Genomic DNA, 21,610 nt, shown 5'->3' with positions numbered 1-21,610 from the left:
ACGAAAGGCTTTAATTTCGCTGTAACGCCACGACAAGTTCCGAAAATTGATATCATAGCCCAAACTGAAAAAGGAATAATGTACCAGGAGATATAACAGATCTGATCCACATTCAAAGCACAGTATTACTATTAAATTGCAAATTACCACCAAAAAACAGAATTCGCAGCCCTTAATAAACTCAAATCAGACAAAAACAGACAAAAGGAAATGGTACAGTGATTTTAAACTCAGAAGATTATAACGAAAAAAATGAAAAGCCTTCTTGAAGATTCCAACACCTACACAGCATTAAACAGAGACCCCAATTGGTGAACTCACAACAAAACCAATGAACTTATCAAGAATATACCAAACTGGTCTGAGGAACTAAAAAGAAATTTACAATCAAAACACCCACTAGTTCCTAGAATATATGGAGTTCCCAAAATTCATAAACGAGATATACCACTAAGACTGATAGTAGATGGAAGGGACTATCCTACCTCAAATCTGGCAAAGCACCTTACAAACTTGATTTTAACACATATAGGAAAAACACCATCGTTCATTAGGAACAGCACAGACTTCATAGAGAAAGTAAACGATATACACATTGATCTTTCAGACATATTAGTGAGTTTAGATGTGGTCAGCCTTTTCACAAAGATTTCAAGAAATGAAACAGTAAACATCCTAGAAAATTTCTTCCCACCAGACATTATACAGCTCTATGAACATTACATAAAAAATGTGTTTTTCCTTTACCAAGACAAACTCTGGGAACAAAAAGGACTAGCAATGGGTTCAACTCTCTCAACAGCTCAATCTCTATATGGAAAATTCTGAAAATAATGCTCTACAAAACTGGCCCATCAAACCAAAAATTTGGCTCTGCTATGTGAACAATATCTTCATCATTTGCCAGGAACAGCATTAGAAATGACTGCATTTAAAGATTATCTTAATAACTTACATCCTAACATAAAATTTACTCTGGAACTATAAGAAAATAAAAAACTTCCTTTCCTAGATATCCATAGAAATGAATGAAAGAAAACACAGATTATCGTTCTCCATTTATAGAAAGCTAACAAACACAGGAAGATTCCTTCATGCTACCTCACACCACCACCCCAAGCAAAAAATAGGCCTCATAAAAACCTTAAGGGATAAAGCATACAGCATCCCCAGTACAGAAGAAAAGCGGAAAGAAGAAATACAATATTTAACACAGATTCTACCACTGAATGGTTTCAAAACTAAGACAATTAAGAAAATTCTCAATGCAGCACCTACAAGAAACTTAAATAAACAAGACTTCAAGAACGTAGTGACCCTTCCTTATATCAAAAATGTAACAGATAAATTAGCAAAACTTCTCTGCAAGTACAACATAAAAGTGACTTTCCTGCCACTTGAAAAAATATCAAAATCTCTTCATCCTCCACATCACCCAATGAAAAAACCAGGAGTTTATAATATTCACTGTTCCTGTGACATCTGCTACGTAGGCAGACGGAGAGATTGGGAAAAATCCGCATGAGCGAACATCAAAAGGACGTACAAAAAAAGAGAGAAAATATGTCTGGCTTTGGCATTTCACACAGCTTCTACTGGTCATGATGTACTCTGGGACAGAACAAACATGTCCTACGTTGATAAAAACTGTTTCACAAGAAAATTCAAAGAGGCAGTAGATATGATTAAAATTCCTACACAATGCAACAAAAATCAAGGCTTAATTTTAAATCAAGTTTGGTTATTAAAATTTTACCCAGTTCAAACCTCGGACAGAGTGAAAGTGAACCACAGAACCCGACATCAAATAACATTGTTTCCAGCTAACATGTATTAACGGTTGTATAGATTTGTTATTCGGTTTTTTAACTAACTTTTTGATGTTCATAATACCAATAAATGAACTTTTTTTTTTGTAATTTCTCATAGTTTGTGCTTTAAACTGTTAGTTATCTTTACCCCTGAAGATGTTAGTCTGACAACTAACGAAACCTGTCAGGTTTGTTTTTTAGTACTTGTTTAGTTTTAAAAAACAGTCACTTTACCCCTGAAGATGTTAGTCTGACAACTAACGAAACCTGTCAGGTTTGTTTTTTAGTACTTGTTTAGTTTTAAAAAACAGTCATTTTTAATAAAAATGTGGTCACAAAAACGAAATGATTCGATTGAAATTGAATAACTGTTGTAATAAATATGGTATGAAGGTAATAAGACAAAAATAAGTCAAGACAAAGACAATGAAAATAGACAAAAGCATTGAAAATATGAAGATGGTAAATTAAATATGGAAATAGACAACAGAATCAACAAAGCTGGTATGGTAGGTAGCCAACTGAATAAATTTATATGGAATAAGAGAGAAATTAGCCCAAAATGCTAAATTAGCTGTATAGAAGACAGTGTTCAAACCAATTTTAACTTATGGATCAGAGATCTGGGTCAAAAGTAAAACACTTGACCAAAGAATAGACTACAGATATGACAGTCCTGAGAAAGATTAGGAGCATAAACAGATGGCATCAATGGCAATATCATATTAAAAATGAGGATATTAGGAAAGAACTTGACATTGTCAGCATCCAGAAATGCGTTAGAAGAGCTAATCTCAGGTGGTACAGTCACTTAAACAGAATGGGCGAGGAAAGATTAGCAAAATTAGCATTCTCTGCCACGTTGGCAGGAAATCAACCCAGAGGAAGACCAAGATATAGGTGGATTGATACAGTAAAAAGTGCCTTAGAAGACAGAAATATAAGATCTGATAATGTTGGAGTAACAGACTGATTTGTAGGAAAATTGCAGATAGGAAGGCAGTAATGATGCAAATTTTTCATGTAGTACTATCATATCCTGTACACCCCTTGAGGGCATATACCAAGAATTTGATAATGATGACCTCTTTCTGTTGTTTATTCATATGATCCTGTTTTTCCTTAACTTGAACCTTTTGCTTATTTTCTCTTATCAGCTCTACTAATCTTTTGATATTCCTGCATTCTTTCAATTTCACACTTTGTTCTGTGAAGGACTGCAATATCTACCACAACTGCGCTATCAACATTATCTCCAATATTAGCATTTTCTGGTCTACTGTCAATTCTGTCAACTTTACTATCATCATGATCTTTGTTCTTTCCATCCACCTGGCACTCTCAAAATGCTTTGTGTTTACCACATTTGCTCTCCTGACACACAAAAAAAAAAAATCTTATCCTTTCAGCAGTATATTATTATGACAGGCAAGCTAGTAGAAAGCAATCAGATTACTTTAAAACAGTAGCAATTGTTTACCATCGTATTCAACTGCAACACAAATTTTTTTTTCACTTGGTTACAAAGTAAATCATAGGAGCCAGCCCAAGAAAGATACTAAGGTTCAAATTAATGCTTTGGAGGTTTCCCTTTATCACATATTTCTTATATTTTTCAATGTTTGATTTTTCATGATCGCTGTGGAAGTTGAACTGAATTTGCTAGTTCTTTACTAAGCCAAACACAAGGAGAATATTTCCTCATAACCTCAACAACCTCCATATCACTAATCCACAACGTCCGTACTACATACCGCTAATTAGAATCTCTCCAGGCACACCTGACCAAACAACAGAAGCATAATTATTCATTAACTGAATAATTTTGCTCCCAAAATATTACCATTATGTTCCAACATAATATGTAGTGCAAAATAACTTTTCAGGTGTACTCTCAAAAATCAGCATGAGTCTCTCTGACTTTCAATGAACTCGACATTGTGGTGGCCAGAACATCAGTTTCATCAGTGCTTTAGGTTTCTGATGTTCAGCTCTATGTACTGCAACTACATCTTGGAAAAGATAGCGCCATCAAGGAGAATGTCTTCAGTCCCTTGCAGATGCTAACAACATTAGACAATAGATTCTCATTAACATGTCTCACAGTCCATAAAGTATATTTTAACTATAGATATTTGTAAGAAAGATGGACAGGAAAAAAGAAAAGGAGCATTCTAAAATGTTTGGGAAGTTAGATAAGCTAATGTCAAGAAAGACCAATGCATTGGATAAAACCTGTAACTGTTGTGTTAATTAATTCCAATGAATGTGCAGGTGTAGCTGTTTAGCTATAATGTTAATGGGAACCATCAATCCTTGAGTGCAAGACGGTCTTCCAGCATGTTTCAGAACACCCTCCAGATGTTTGATTCAGTTAAGATTTAGTGCATTTGATGACAATGCAAATCATATTCTCTATCTACTACCTTACAGCATGGACCCAATAGTTATTGCTTCCAGAAGAAAAACACCTGGGAACAGCTGAGCATGGCAGAGTTCATCTGGTCTGCTGTGCTCTTCTAGTCACACAGTTCTTAGCGTACAACATAGATACTAATTTTGACCAACAAAATATACTTTATTATATAGTGAAACCTGTGGAGTATCCATAACTATAGAATAACATGCATGCCCACAGTAAATAACATTTTTATTTTGTAAATATTTTGTACCATCAGTACAACTAATGAACAACAATAGGAATTGAATTAAATAAAGCAGTAATGTGTACGTTTAAATTGGTATTCCTCTATGTCAGTGCTTCCCAAACTTATGGATGTAAAGTCCCCTTGGAAAAATTAAAATATTTCACGGCCCCCATCAAAAAAAAAATCGTAACACAGACATATATTATTATAATATTTATTGTATTTATATTCAATAAAACACACAGTGAATATCGTAAAAATCAAATGCAAATATTACATTTTTAGCATCTTACACACATATTTGACATGGCACACACTTAGTCTTGAAACATTTTAAATTTGTTTTCATTATTTCATGGCCCCCTCAACAAAACTAACAGCCCACAGTTTGGGAGGCACTGCTCTATGTATACAATTGTGTATTCATGGATTAAACCTAATGGGCTGAAATTAAAACTAATTAAATTAAAATATAACAAATAAATTTAATACAATTCAGGATAACAATTTTCCAAACTTTTGGAATAGTGAGACAGTCATTCTGATTAAGATTAGATCTTATGAAGTAAGGCGGCTTCAGCACTTTCTTTATATAAATGTTCATGTTTATATATGGATCTATGGTAACTTGGCATTTTGCCACTGGATCCTGTGGTTAGCATTTTTGATTCTATGTTGTGCAAGGCCAGATTTGTGAGGTTTGATAAGACAGATGCGGTCTTGATGTTCTGAGATAAGTTTATATATAGATCTTCCTGTTTGTCAATAATAAGACAAGTTACACGAAAATGGTACTTACACAATGCCAGATAGCATCATTGGTGAGAGTTTGTCTTTCGGAGAAGGTAGCAAGTTGTGAATTTGGTTGATGGATTTATAGGTAGCAACAAGTTGATATTTTTTTCATAATTTTTGCCAAATGGTCAGAGATGCCTTTAATATATGATATATAGGAGTCCAGTGGGCTTCTACTTGTCTAGGTTGATTTGTAGGAGAGCAGTTAATTATTTTTTGGATTTTATTGGATTATATCCATTTAGCAAGGCTTTTTCTTTGATAACTTCCAGTTCTTCCAAATCTATCCTCCTTTTCTATAGCAATATTCAGCAGTATTCACCCTTAAAATTTGTTTTACCTATCTCCAGAATAGAATCATGCATACTATTTCATATATATATATATATATATATATAGCAAGACATACAAAAAAAAAAAACTAAACGGAATAAACCACAGGTACAAGTTAATGCTGCCTTTAAACTCCTCTGTAAAATTATTAAACAACTTATTCAACTCCTCCAAGGACACTTTTCTCCTCTCAGCCCCAGTCCTGGTGTATATTAAATTCACTGCCCCTGCAACTTGCCTTATATGTGTGTATATACATATGCTGACTGTACTGAAGATAGTACTGATGTAAAAGGCTTTATATCTCTACTGTATATATATATATATCAGCTCTGTTTCACCAAGGTTAGCTAAAATTCTTAAGAAATTTAAAATCCACACTTTTTTAACTCCCATATCCAAACTCTATTGCTTACTTGGTACACCTAAACCAAAACATGACAGCCAAAATTGTCCCAGAGTTTACCATCTTTGGTATAACTGCGATGTGCAATATTTTGGTCAGACACAGAAATCCACTGAGTTGTGTATGGAAGAACATGTGAGAGACATAACCTATGGCAGAACTAGAGCCAGCACACTATCTAATCATGTTCTTATTTCTGCTTACCCTAACAATGAAGATTCTATCACTCATCCAGTGATCTAAACCAAATCAAAAAACATTTTTTGCTGTTATGATGAGCTGGAGAGAAGAATTATGGGATCAACACATATTGTCTTCAAACTAGTCCATCTTAATACTAAACTTAACTGATTGTCGCTCTTCTGCTATTCAACTTTGGCATACATGAGATCATGCCGACATGAACATATCCAGTAGTACTATAGCATCCCAAATGTCACCGGACCGGACCGGACCAGACCAGACCAGAACCAGACCAGACAGAGCTTCAGAAATCCATTTGTCCTCTCACCACAGCTGAGTTATCAAAGGCAAAGTGAATTTTCAGCTTCATTCTAAGTGCATTCAAAATGTATTATTTTCAACATTTCAACTGCATGTACTGAATGTAATATACATTCAATAATGTATATTATTGATCAGCTGCCAAAAAATTTCTGAAAGTTTTATTTCCAGAGAGTTGGAAATAAAACTTTTGGTTCTAAAATAATTTATTATAACATTACAGCATTCCCATTTAAAGAATCACAAATGACACTTGCAATTTTGGTTGCTGATTTTCTCTAAAATTCACAATGTAAACAAATAATCTTCACTTTCTTTATCCTTTTATCTCCTTAAAGATTCAAAAAACTTTATTTTTATTTCTATATAAAAGACTATGAAAAAAAAACTAACAATCATCAAAATGCCAACTTGTCATATTAATTTCCTCCAACAGTTGTTCAATCACCATTGTAATATAATAATTAATACATTTTTGGAAATTATGGAGGCAACTACCGTGTTTGAATAAAAACTTTAGTTTACTATTACTAAAATTTTACAATTCGACGTTTCGACCTTTATGTCAAGGTCATCTTCTGGAGCGTACAAATATACACAGGAAACAAGCTATACTACAATCATACTGGTTCGTTAAAGACACTGACTAACCGCTACCACAATTGTTGGCTTGACCTCTGGTGAAAAAAAAAAAAAAAAAAAAATTATACATCAACGCTAAAGTCCTATTATTTGTGTTGTCTACTATATACATATATTAACATTATATTAACATCATTCCAGCCAGTTGGAGTGAAATGGTTTCTAATAATAGCAGATTGGCTAGAGTCCTGACTTGTGTTGAATCTTTCAAATTAGGTTGGCTGAATGTGTGCCATCCAGAGGATAAAGGACAAAACAGAAAAACTATTAAAGTCCGTCACTTCTTGGCCACCAGACACAGTTAAAAAACTCAAACCCCACTACGCCCCCCCCTCCAGAATATATGGGGTTCCGAAAATACACAAACAAAATGTGCCCCTTCGACCAATAGTGGAAGGAATAGACAGTCCCAATTACCAGCTAGCCAAGAAATTAGCGGCAACACTCAAGGACTTGGTAGGTCATTCCCCCTCCTATGTAAAAAACACACAACACTTTATAAACATAATCAAAAACATAACACTCGACAAAGACGACTTATTAGTCAGTTTTGACGTTTCTGCCCTTTTCACTAATGTCCCCATCAATGACACAATTCTCCTACTACAGAACAAATTTCCGCCCGACATTACGGCCCTCTTTGCCCACGTACTAAAGTCCGGTTACTTCGTGTGGCAAAACAAATTCTACCTACAAAAGGAAGGTACGGCCATGGGCTCACCATTATCCCCCCCAATCGCGAACTTCTACATGGAAACCTTTGAGCAAAGGGCTCTTGATTCTGCCACGCTTCGACCGACAATCTGGCTCAGATACGTTGACGACGTGTTCGCGATCTGGCCGCACGGTCGACAAACGCTAAACACATTCCTCAGCCACCTAAACAAACAACACGAACGCATACAATTTACCATCGAAATCGAAAACCAAAATTCGCTCCCGTTCCTAGACACACTAGTTACACGTCTTCCTTCAGGCAATCTATCCTTCACGGTCTACCGAAAACCGACACACACAGGCCAATACATACATGCGAATTCATATCACCACCCAGCACAAAAATATGGAGTCATAAACACCCTTAAAAACAGAGCCACAACTATTTGCTCTAACCAGCAGGCCCTGAAACAAGAACTAAAAATCATTAGTGACACATTCATAAACAATGGCTATAACAAAAATACTGTCAATAAAATACTCTATAAAACCACAACAAAAACGAATCTAGACTACAGTAAAACCATAGCCATCCCATACATTAAAGGGTTATCAGAAAAAATCAACAGAATCCTACAACACTATAACCTTAATGCCACCTTTAAACCACCCACTAAACTTAAAACCATATTCAGCTCCTCTAAGGACCCTCTCCTCCCATTAGCACATCCTGGAGTCTATTGCATCCGCTGCACCTGTAACTTACCGTACATTGGTGAAACAGGACGGACAATCCCTATACGCAAAAAAGAACACATTAGACACATTAAATATAACCATTATGGTGAAGCAGGCCTCTCAGACCACGCACTCAACACCTTACACCAAATCAACTGGAAAAGCACCTGCTCCTTACACCGCACAAAAACATGGTACGAAAGAAAATTTAAAGAATCCTGCGAAATCCTGATAAACCACCCAAATATCAACAATAAAGATGGTATGAAAATTCCAAGGATCTGGATGGCACACATTCAGCCAACCTAATTTGAAAGATTCAACACAAGTCAGGACTCTAGCCAATCTGCTATTATTAGAAACCATTCCACTCCAACTGGCTGGAATGATGTTAATATAATGTTAATATATGTATATAGTAGACAACACAAATAATAGGACTTTAGCGTTGATGTATAATTTTTTTTTTTTTTTTTTTTTTTTCACCAGAGGTCAGGCCAACAATTGTGGTAGCAGTTAGTCAGTGTCTTTAACGAACCAGTATGATTGTAGTATAGCTTGTTTCCTGTGTATATTTGTACGCTCCAGAAGATGACCTTGACATAAAGGTCGAAACGTCGAATTGTAAAATTTTAGTAATAGTAAACTAAAGTTTTTATTCAAACACGGTAGTTGCCTCCATAATTTCCAAAAATGCATTCGGATCACCGTGCAAGCCTAAAAGAAAAAATAATTAATACCTTTTCAGCATAACCCATGATTTATGTGGACACATTTAATTATTATTATTATCATGCTACATCTTCAAGGAGTACAAAGCCTCATCGATTCCACCACTCAAATCCACCAAACCAACTACTATCATCATCTACACCACTGCCATTTACTGTCCACCACCACTAGTATAATCACAGATAATCACAAACATACATCCATGTCCAGATTTGAACTTGCAGCCTTTTGGCTGGAGAGTGGATATGCAAATCACTCGGCCACCCCGTTTTTTTTTTTTTTTCTTTCTTTTTTTGACAGTGCATATAAGTTATTATAACAGAAATTAGAAATAGAACAGAAAATGGGAACGGAATAAGATCATAAGAAAAAAGTTCAATAATAAAAGCTGTTATAGAGAATCACACAAAAACGAACTAAGAAAGTTAAACACAGCTACTACCATCGATGATGCTAATGAAATCTTAACAAAATCTCTTTTCAATTGTGCACTAGAAATAGCAGGTGTAAAAAGGCCCCAAAGAGAGGAAAAACTAAGACAGGAAACCTTAGAGCTGATGAAGAAAAGAAGCAAAAGGGATGAAAAATGAAATTAGATCATATTATATACAGAAAATTAAAGAAACAATAGAAAACAATGTAATATGAAAGTCTTAAGACGAACATTATCAGTTGGAACAATGAAATAGCTGCTGTAAGAGAAAAAAATGGTGAACTTATAAGAAACAGAGATGCAATAATTAGAAGAATTCAGGAATTTTATACTGAACTCTACGAAGACAAGGACCGAGACATCCAAGAATCAATGAATAACTTGACTGACAAAGAATATGATACCCCTGAGACCTTATAAGGTGAAGTGGAAATGGCACTGTGAGAAATGAAGAATGAAAAGGCCCCCAGAAGAAGACAGAATTATGATAGACTTCTTAAAATGGGGAGGAAGCAATGATATCAAACAGCTGACTAAACTCTTTCATAAATGCCTAAAATGAAGAAAAATTCCAAAAAATCTGAACAATTCACTTCTAATAATAGGCTTGCTTAAGGGTCAAAGCTGTATAACTGAGATGAGACCTCCACATAACCTTTAAAGGAATGTGGAGAACCGACCAGAGCTTCTGACCTAATGTCCAATCCTCAACTTCTTGTGGTGCACCCTGTTGGGTATCTACCTGGATATTGAACAAACAAGGATGGGCTGGAAATTTGGGATTTAGCCGACCAAATTGTATTCCTATTGGCTTAAACCAATATAGAAAATGATGGTACAACATGAAAAAATTTCATGCTGCCTGGGGTGTTGCCCGGTTAACAAGGCCTCCATTGTTTTTGCCAGGGAACCAGGGCGAACAGCAAAAAGTCAGCTACTGGAACAAATCTGAAAACACACCCAACTCAACATCACCAGTGTTAAAGATCGGTAATATCAACGTAAGATGCTTGAATGGCAAAGAAATGGGGATAGCTGAAGAATTAGAAAATTACCAGATCAACTTAATAGGGGTGACTGAAACAAAAAAGACAAAAACTGGTGAGACCTTTCTGAGCAACAAATACAAAATGTTATATTCAGGCAATGACAATCAAGGAAAAGAAGGAGTAGCCATAGTATTCAACACAAAATACAAGGCTAATCTTCTTGAATGGCAGGCAGTCTCAAGTAGAGTGATGTGGGCAAATATCAGAATGAGGAATTGGACAATGAGACTTATTTGTGCCAATGGTCCCACAGAAGGTTCTACTAAGGTAGAAGTGGAGGAATTTTTTGAGGATTTAGAGAAAAGCAACTGACACAATTAAAAAGGAAAATTTGGTCCTTATTGGGGATCTAAATAGCAGAGTAGCAAATGATTGTCAGACATACAAAAATGTTTTGTGAAAATTTGGAGAAAAGAGCAAAGCTAATAATAAGGCAAATACCTGTTCGATTTCTGCTCAGGACATGGACTGGGTATTACTAATACCATGTTCCAACATAAAAATGTGCACAAATTCACATGGAGAGAAGAGGCAAGGAATAAGAAAAGTCTCATTAGCTATGTTATTGTTGAGAGTGATGTTTTCTCCCTGGTGCAGGACACCAGAGTGTACAGAGGATTTGAAATTGGAAGCGATCACTATTTAGTCTTGAACAGGATAAAATTGAATTTCATATTGAAAGAATAACATGTAAGAAAGTTTTAAAGCAAATAAAAGTTGAGCAGCTCACAGATGTGAACTGTAGATTAAAACATACAAAGATTATTGAATTAAAAATGAACGAGTTTGAGAACAGGAACCAAACCCTTGGAGATTGAGTGGCAAGCTTTGAAGAAAACCCTGATTGATTCAGCCAGAGAGGCATGTGGTGAGGTTGTCTGCAAGGATAGAAAAATCAGAACTCCATGGTGGACACAGAAAGTTAAAGAGGCAGTGAAGGAAAAGAAGAAGGCATGTCAAAAGTTCCTGGCAAATAAGTCAGCTTTTGCTCTTAGAGATTACAGAGACAAATGTAAGAAAGCAAAACACTGTGTAAAACTAACTAAACAAAACTCATGAGAGGACTTTGGCAAAAAAATAAATATGGAAAATATCATTTACTACTGCTGCCTTTCCACACGGAATGATGAAAGGCAGCAGGAGTAGATGATATTCGACCAGAAATGCTGAAGTATGGTGGTATAAAAGTCTTACAGTGGCTGCACTGCATAGTTCAGAAAGCCTACACAGAGGGATGAATTCCCGATGATTGGAGTAGAGCGCTAATAGTACCCATATATAAAAATGGAAATAAAACTGAATGTGAGAATTACAAGGTATCTCCCTACTGAGTGTTCCTGGATCTTGCATAGATCCTTGCAAGATCTATGCAAGTATACTTGAGAAACGGTCAAGAAGAATTGTGGAAGGAAAGCTTGGTAAAGAACAAGCTAGATTCAGACCAAATAGGCTGTCAGAATGAGGTCTTCACTTTGCGACAAATAGTTGAGAAAGCATGGGAATATAACAAAGATCTGTATTTAAGTTTTGTCGATCTGGAAAAGGCATATGACAAAGTGGCAAGAGAGAAGCTATTCAATACACTACAGTTATATGGTGTCAATGGGGCATTATATCAAGCAATACTTAGTCTTTATTTGAGTTGTAAGTCAGCAGTTAGAATTGAAGTACAGGAAGATGGTTTAATGTTAAAACTGGTGTGAGACAAGGATGTACATTATCCCCTTTGTTATTCATTATCTATATGGATCACATTATGAAGGAAAGTGGTATTAAACATGATATCAGAATTGGAGATGTTAATGTCATCTCTTTGCTTTCTGCGGACTATGTTATACTTCTAAATAAATCCACTATAAGTTTGCAAGATTCACTGACTAGAATAACTGTTGTAATAGACATGGTATGAAGGTCAGCATTAAAAAGAGAAAGACAATGAAAATAGGTAGAATTTTGGAAAATTGATGAAAAACATTTCAGCTACTTAGGCACGATTTTTATTGAAGAAGGTAAATTAAATATGGAAATAGACAACAGAATCAACAAAGCTGGTATGGTATGCAGTCAATTGAATAAATTCATATGGAATAAGAGAGAAATTAGTCGGGACACTAAATTAACTGTATACAAGACAGTGTTCAAACCAGTTTTAACTTATGGATCTGAGAGCTGGGTCAGAAGTAAAACACTTGACCAAAGACTAGAGACTGCAGATATGAGAGTCCTGAGAAAAATTAGAAGTGTGAACAGATGGCATCAATGACAATATCATATTAAAAACGAGGATATTAGGAAAGAACTTGATATTGTCAGCATCCAGGAATGTGTTAGCAGAGCTAATCTCAGGTGGTATGGTCACTTAAACAGAATGGGCGAGGAAAGATTAGTAAAACAAGTGTTCTCTGCCAGGCTGGCAGGAAAACGACCCAGAGGAAGAAGACCAAGATATATGTGGATTGATACGGTACAAAGTGCCTTAGACGATAGAAATATAAGATCTGATAATGTTGGAGTCTTGACAAGTAACAGACTGATTTGGAAGAAAATTGTAGATAGGAAGTTAGTAATGATGTAAATTTTTCATGTAGTACTATCATATCCTGTACACCCCCTTCAGGGTACAGGATATGATAGACGTCATCATAATCATCAAGAATTTGATGATTATGATGACGTCTAATAATATTATTATTATTATGTCACACCTCCAGGGAGTCGAAAGATTTATTGAGAAAGAGTGTGCTAACAGCAACAAACGACTGAACCCCTTCCAACTACTAACAACTACTAACTCAAACTTGCTTAATTTTTTGTGAGTCATTAGTAGCAGAGGCACTATCAATCGACCAACCTTTGTGGCAAATTAATATAAAACAGCTCATTGAAAAATCAATTGAATACAATAAACCCTCATGTCTGGCCTATATAGACTATGAAAAAGCATTTGATTCAGTTAAAACATCTGCATAACTAAAAGCTGTCGAAACCCAGGGAACTGAGAAACCATATATTGAAACAGATTTACAATAATGCAACTTCTGTAATTAAATTATATAAAAACAATGAAAAGTTTCCAGTACAAAAATGGCATCTGACAAGGAGATACTATATCTCTAAAAACTATTTAAACCAAATTGGTAGAGTAATTTGAATTTGCAGATGATTTGTCCTAATAGCAGATAATCTTTAAGATCTGGAAGAAAGGCTAAATGAAGACTTCAGAGTAATCAGTTGATGGAAGTTTTTCTCACTTGGCTATGCTACCAATAATATATTTGGTTTAATACTTTATTCAAGTGTAAGCAAACAAAGTTTGCGCCTGAAGCATTTTCAGGACTGGGGAAACTCATGGTAAAGGTGGAGTGAGTTCTTATCACTTGACTTAGTATTTCTCATAATATGACTTCTGCATTACTTCTACCTTAGCATCACCACCTCTGGGTCTTTCTCCCACTGATGAAACCTCAATGAAGGTCGAAACCGGATCAAGGATTAAACCAAATACAGTCATACCCCGAAGCTACACGGTAGGTGGGACCAACAAAAAGCGTATAAGTCGAATTCGTGTAACTCAGGGTATAATTTTGCATGAATTTATATATACAAACATATAATTGGGACCAAAGGTTTACAAAAACAGCAATATTTTTTAAGAAATATAATCATAATTGTAGTTTTTCGTACATAAAAAAAAGAAAGTTATTTCAATGTCGATGGTTTCATAACATCTAATAGATTCGTCTGATGGCATAATGCGTTATTCTTGTCACACAAAATTTCTTCATAGCAAGCTAATGATTTTTTTTTATTCCCTGCCTTGTGGCTACAATTCATTCCTCGTTAGAATCCATGTCCTCCAAAATCTGTAAACCTTTCTTTTATGATTGTTCTTACTGTGGATTCGTGTAGACTGAACTTCTTTGCTAGCTCATAAATTTTCATTCCGCCTTCAAAATCTTTAATAATGTTGAGTTTTGTTTCCAAAGTCAATGTTTTTCTTTCTTGCTAGCTGTAGAAGAATCGGATTTCATTCTTTTGGACGACATTATTATTTTTTATGTGATAAAACTTTTATCAAGAACATAACATTAAACAATCACAAGGTTTGTAAGACTATAAAAGTTGTGCATGAATGGAGACTGCACGAAACACACCAGTGTTTGTTCACAGCATGTGCGACACTGCCGAATGCGGCCAGCGGCAGAAAGATACGACTAGTGGTGAGGCGTGAAGTGGGATTGGAATACGTACATATAAGAAACCGCGTAACTCCGGATTCGCGTAAGTCGGGGTATGACTGTATATAATTGGTAATTAGATTAAGAATAAATAGAGAAAAAACAAATGATGAATAAATACATAAACCAAAGAATTGTCCAAGTTGAAAACTATGAAACAGAACAAATTACCTCATATGTATATTGGGCCAACTGTTATCCTTTGAGGATTGCCAAAGAAAGGGGATTGAATGAAGAATTCAACTTGGATGGATGGCTTATGGGAAAATGAGAGACATATTCAGAAGCGACATCTCTATGAGTCTAAAAAGAGAAGCTTTTGACCAGTGCATACTTCCTGTCCTAACATGGGGGGTAACACGGACTTTAACAGAAGCCCTAAACAAAAAGCTGAGAACAACACAACATGGCATGGAAAGAAGTATGCTAAAAATAACATCAAGAGATAGGAAGACAAATACTTTGATAAGATCTGAATAAGATAACAGATATTGTAAAATACATTAAACTAAGTGGAGATGGGCTGGCCATATTGCCAGATACAATGATGGAGGATAGACTAGAAAAACAACAGAGTGGAGACCAATGGATGGAACAAGACAAAGAGGAAGACTGAGAAGAAGGTGGAGCAGTGAACTGGAACAAGTTGCAGGAATGAGATGGATGGGAGAGGCAGAAAACCAAGGGAGAGACCTTCGTCCAGCAGTGGACATAAGAATTGCCAAGAATTCAAGTAGGGTATGTAAGTTCTGTTCGCTACAACTTGGTATTATCTAGGTCTACCTACTCACTGATGAGATCTCAATAAGGTTGAAACCATTTGGGTAGTGACCTTCTCTCATAATGTAGAACAGTAATACAGCTCCTAGGAGCTGGGTTTCACATTATGAGTAAATACCAAGAACAGTGATCGGAGCTTGCTCTACCCTTGCTATAAGTTGCTTTCTCTGTTCCCACGCCTGAAGAAGTCGGACAATCCGATGCAATATGTTGCGTTTTGAATAAATTTAATTGTTATTTCTAGTTCTTGGATCTAAGTTGCTTCACATGCAAACCTTTGTTTGCTAACATTTGGATAAAGGATGAAACCAAGAATATAATCTTTTGGCATCTTTAATTTATAAAATTAAACATACCAAATGTTATGAAATTCATGGCAATGATAGATCAATATGGAAGAAAATGATTAAATGTTGAAAGATTTTCCACTCTGTTATATTATAAATTAAAGATGCCAGGAATATAATTTCTTGGCATTTTTAATTTTTAAAATGATTAAAATAAAACTAATAAGAAATAGTAATTTGTGTTCAACTATCAAGCATCTGCTAAATCTCTTGAATATAAACCACAAAATGATCACAGATCATAAAATAATATATCTACTCTATATACAGGGTGTTCGGGATAAATTTGACATATTTATAATTAATTATATTTTTCCGTAAGTTACATGTATTAACACACACTTCTCTTCATTTAAAAGTTTGGACCCTTCTTCATTCATATACAAGATGTCAGAAAGGATGGATAGCTGGAACCCACCTGAATCATGGAAGAGAATAACTTGTATCATGATGATTCGTGCCCGCCATCAAAATAAGGATATTACGACTGCTGCCCAATGCTCCCTGAATACAGTAAAAACAATCAGGCATGAACTAGAGACTTGCAATGGTGACTACGAGGATGTAGCAAGAAGAAAGATCCCTAGCAGACGATCTGATTGCGTTCGTACAGCAGAATTCCTCGCAAATCTGCAGGAACAGGTGTTGAAGAACCCTGGCATTGGAATTCGGGCTTTGTTCGTGGAGTTGCTAACTGTAGTCAAGCCCTGGTAGCCAATGGTAGGCCGTATGTATGGCAGCAGGATTCGGCCCCTTGCCACACCTCTGGGAAAAGTCAAAAATGGTTGTCTGAAAATTTCTACGACTTCACCAGTCCAAATGTTTGGCCTCCCAACTCCCCAGACCTTAACCCCATGGATTATTTTGTATGGGGCGCAGTTGAAAAAGACACCAATCGCACTTCCAGTAATACAAAAGCCCAGTTAATGGATAAAATTAAAACAGTTTTTGCGGCCCTTCCCAGGGAGACTGTAGCATCAGCTTGTTCGAGGTTCCGAAGCAGAATTGAAGCTGTGATCGATGCTAATGGTGGTTATTTTGAGTAAATCTTGTTGATAGTATTGTAATTAACTCTGCCTGTAATGTTTTTTTGTCAATTCATTAAATTTAATAGATACAAAGAAGATTTTCTTTTTCCTTACGAAACTGTCAAATTTATCCCGAACACCCTGTATATAAAAAAGATAAGCTGAAATTTGAAACATGTTTATGTCACGTTTTTTGACTTACCAGCTTACAGGCACTTACCGGCTTACCAGCGCGGAACTCAATGGGGGTTGGGCACCGAAGGTGCCGGAGCCACCCTAGTATATATATATACACACACACACACACACACACACAAGGGTGATCTGAAAAGTTCTTGGCCTCGATCATCGATCACTATTGACACGATTTTTTTTTTCTAAGTTGGTACATCTGTCATAAGCATCCATGTGAAATGGCAAGTTATTCTATCAAATAATATGTTTTATACAGCTGTCTGAAGCAAAAGCATTGTCTGTATTCCTTGAAATGGATAAAATCGTGCAGTTATAAAATTCTTTGTAAAAGAAGGTTTATAACCAAGTCAAAAGAAATTTATTTCAGCCTCGAAGATCATCCACATGAGGAATGTCCAAAAAGCGTAACAACACCAGAAATCATTGATCAAGTGCACTATATGGTATTGGATGACCAAGTCAAAGTGTTTGAAATTGCTGAGACTATAGGCATTTCAAAAGAATGTGTAGGATATATTTTGCATGAAGAAATGCAAACGAAAAAGAAAAAGCTCTGCACAACATGGGTACCGCGTTTGCTCACAGCAGATCAAAAATGCACTTACATGAAAATCTCTGAACAGTGCTTGGAACGTTTTAACAAGAATAAAACTGATTTTGTGTATCAATTTATTACTATGGATGAGACAGCAGTCAAAACAAGAACAGAAGCCAGCTGTTCAGCACCAAAGAAGACAAAGTAGTCAGTTCCATCAGCAGGAAAGGTCATGACATAGGTGTTATGGGATGCTAAAGGCATTTTGTTTATTAATTATCTTAATAAACAAATTTAAGGGCAAAACAATAACTGGAACGATTTTTTTTCTTCTACAAACCAGACTAGATGAAAAAATTCATGAGAAAAGATCTGGTTTGTAGAAGAAAAAAAATCATCCTTCATCAAGACAATTCACCTGCCCAAAGGTTTTTGGCAATGGGAAAATTAAGGGATCTGCACTACGAATTATTGGAACACACACCCTATTCCCCAGATTTGGCTCCCTCTGACTTCTATCTCTTCCCAAAACTAAAACTCTTCCTTGCAGGTCAGCATTTTTCTTCGAATTAAGATTGCAGCTGTAGAGGGTATAATGGCGTTGGAGCATCGCTGGAATAAATGTATTAGTCTTAACGGAGATTATGTTAAAAAATAAAAATAATTTTAAAATTATAAATCATTTTTTTTTCATTGTTAGGCCGAGAACTTTTCAGACTACCCATGTATATATAGATAGATAGATATGATTTCTCTCACTTTTGTTTTTTTGTTAGTTTATATAATTTATTTCATGTTTTGCTGATTTATATTTCAGCAGATTTAGCAGATGCTTAATAGTTGAACACAAATTTCTATTTTCTTAATAGTTTTATTTTAATCATTTATCCAAGTGTAATAAGCAAATGAAGTTTGCACACTGTTTTCAAACTTCAGAAATTTCCAAAGATCATGTTTTTCAAACTTCTGAAGTTTGAAGCACAGGATCTTTGGAAATTCGACCTGGAAGAGGACAAGAAACCAGTGCCACCATGGGTAATTGAAGAAGTTGCCACTGCAACTGTCAAAAGATCTCATGAAAATGTTGCTGGTAATAGCTGCACCCATGGAGTAGCACAACTAGATATGACTTATTCCATGGTGTGAAAAGTCTTGCAAGATCAGCAGTGTACAGCAGCTGCAACCCAACAATTATGATAAGTGACTGACATTTGCTGTGATGTTTCTTGTCAGATTGGAAGTCAACAATCCTAACACAAAAATGTAATTGCAATGCTGAAACAAACTTTGACATGTAGAGATAAGAATGTCATCTTGCCTCTTTACAAGGCCTTGATAAGAACTCATTTGGACTATTGTGCACAGGTCTGGTCTTAAGGTTTCCATTGTGATTCTGATACAGTGCAGAGAGTGCAAAACAAGACTGTTAAGAATTATATCAGGATTGTGGAAGACTGATTATGAAGACAGATTGAGAATTTGTAGACTGCAGACACTAGCAAACAGGAGAAAAAAGGGGGTGATATGATTGAGACTTGCCAACTTCTGAAAAGGTCATACAGGATATCAGTTGATGGAATTCTTCATTTTATGAAGGGTGAGGAAAGGATGCGAGGGCATCCATGGAAGTTGAGAATAAATACTATCAAGGAGGGAATGGTTAGGGCTAGCTTTTTCTCTCACAGAGTAGTGAGTGATTGGAATGGATTGCCATTGGACGTTGTGTATGCAAACAGTGTGAATGAATTCAAGAACAAGTATGATAGTTGGTGCATGTAATATGTGGCCTCCATTGATGAGTCCATGATTCCCTCCAGGTCTCTCTTAATAATATTGTTGAATACAAACACAATTTTACATCGAAAATATGAAAAGCCAACAACTCTGCCTTACTGGTTCATGCAGATGATCATATACAAGATACTATTAAGTGATTATCATACAAATTAACACACGTATAAGTAAAAACTTGAAATTGGTTTCATTTACAATTCATTATAAGCATCTCACTCCAAACTTCATATACAGTATGCTGAATTACCTTAAGGTCATGGATATCCATAGCTTTTAACTTTCAAAAACAACTTTTCTGCAAACTGCTTTTACTCCTAGTATAACATTGATAATAACAATGGTCAATTGGAGTACAGATGGCTTCCACATAAAACTGTCTCTCAGCAACAGTTAAATGGATTCTTGTAACCAAAAAACAGAGCTTAATTTCTACTTCTGTTAGTAGAAACAGCAATTAAGAAATTCCGTTTGTTACCAATAACATGATTAAAATGTTTATATGGTTCCCGCCCAAGTTATCAGTAATCCTCCATTCTTAGCCCACTTAGGGTGGGCTAAGAATTTATTTTTTTTTTTTTTCATTTTTATCAATTTTATTGATTTTTGTAATTTTTTATTTAGTTTTACATAGTCTGGAAATCCTGCACTATAGACCAAACATAATACCTCTTCAACCAGTTCTGGGTTCCATTAAGCAGAGTGATGGTGGTATCACATTGGGTGATGAAATTCATCTCCCACCTAAAGACAATCACAAACATTCATGCCCACAGAATTCGAACCTGCGACCTCTTGGTTGGAGAGTGGGTATGTTAACCACTCGGCTAACCAGGCTGGCATGTTTACAGAGTAACTCTGTTTAGTTCATAATAACTTATCTGGAAGAGTCAAAAACTTTGTAAGTTACTCTTCTAAACTGTTAGGAGTGTTACTTTTTTTTTTCTTTGCAATAAACTTCTTGACAGTCCTTTTCATTGAAGTTTTTAAATTCATGAAATAATTCAAATCACTCTAGTAATATGAAACTTTGAGATTTCAAATCTTTAGATTTAATATATAAATATTAATAATAATAGTTAATATAAATATTCAAACAATAGGCAGTCCCCAACTTATATAAGAGTTATGATTTGCAAACTTCATCTCATCTTTCTTCTCTCTCTTTTACTTTGCGGTGTCAAGGGTTTATTAATCATCGGACCTCAAACAGTTCACAGGATAAGGTGGTCAGCCCTATGCCCCAGTGTATCCTATGTCCATAGTGTTAAGTTCTCAAGGCCAGTTTGTCTGCTTTGTGGGATGAAAAACCCCATGATAAACTGGAGGAAAAACCCTATTGTCCACGCTCAAGACCAGCTAACTTGGCTATGACTGACGAAGATCCTTCAGCTCCTCATTTCACCAACGGGAATCGAACCTAGGACACTCCTTCCCAAGGCATATGGTTGCGAAGTGCACAGTCACTAGGCTAACATGCAAGTCAGATTTAATCTCCCTTCACCTATTAACCAGACTCAATTGCTTACATGGTAAACAATAGGGTCTGGTTGCGGTAGTGCATTAATTAATGTTTTGAAGGTTATTTCTTAGCTTAAATCACACCAAAATTGTATTTCAAAATGAAATTATTAATGCAAAGTAATATAACACAGTATAAATAGTATAAGAAAATAGAAAAATTTTAAAAAATGCTTAATTTGGCTGTTCAACTTTTCTTATGAAATTATCAAGAAATGACAGAACATGGCTGGTTGCTTCTCTTCATATATCTCTCCATAACAGGCTAAGGCATCATCTATTTCTTTTGAACTTTAAGGACTGTGAGGTACATTAGGATCCACACAAAATATAAATATTAAAAACATGTGGCACTAAAACACAAAACATCTAACACATATATGTTGAAAATGAGATAGAAGAAAGTGGATGCATGAATGAGTACATG

At 35.5% G+C, this 21,610-nt stretch overlaps 1 protein-coding gene across 2 annotated transcripts in view; it reads right to left on the bottom strand.

The window, feature by feature from the left end:
• fand (Pre-mRNA-splicing factor SYF1 fand) overlaps nt 1-21,610 on the bottom strand; it is a 425,180-nt gene that overhangs the window by 98,393 nt on the left and 305,177 nt on the right. The gene's annotated exons all lie outside the window — the stretch shown is intronic.

This window comes from Typopeltis vanoorti, chromosome 1 (assembly GCF_054136105.1).
Source record: "Typopeltis vanoorti isolate ZY-2024b chromosome 1, IOZ_Tvanoo_1.0, whole genome shotgun sequence".
NCBI classification, from domain to species: Eukaryota; Metazoa; Arthropoda; class Arachnida; order Uropygi; family Thelyphonidae; genus Typopeltis; species Typopeltis vanoorti.
Note: the sequence above shows the minus strand (reverse complement) of the source record. Positions and strands in the feature narration are given on the sequence as shown.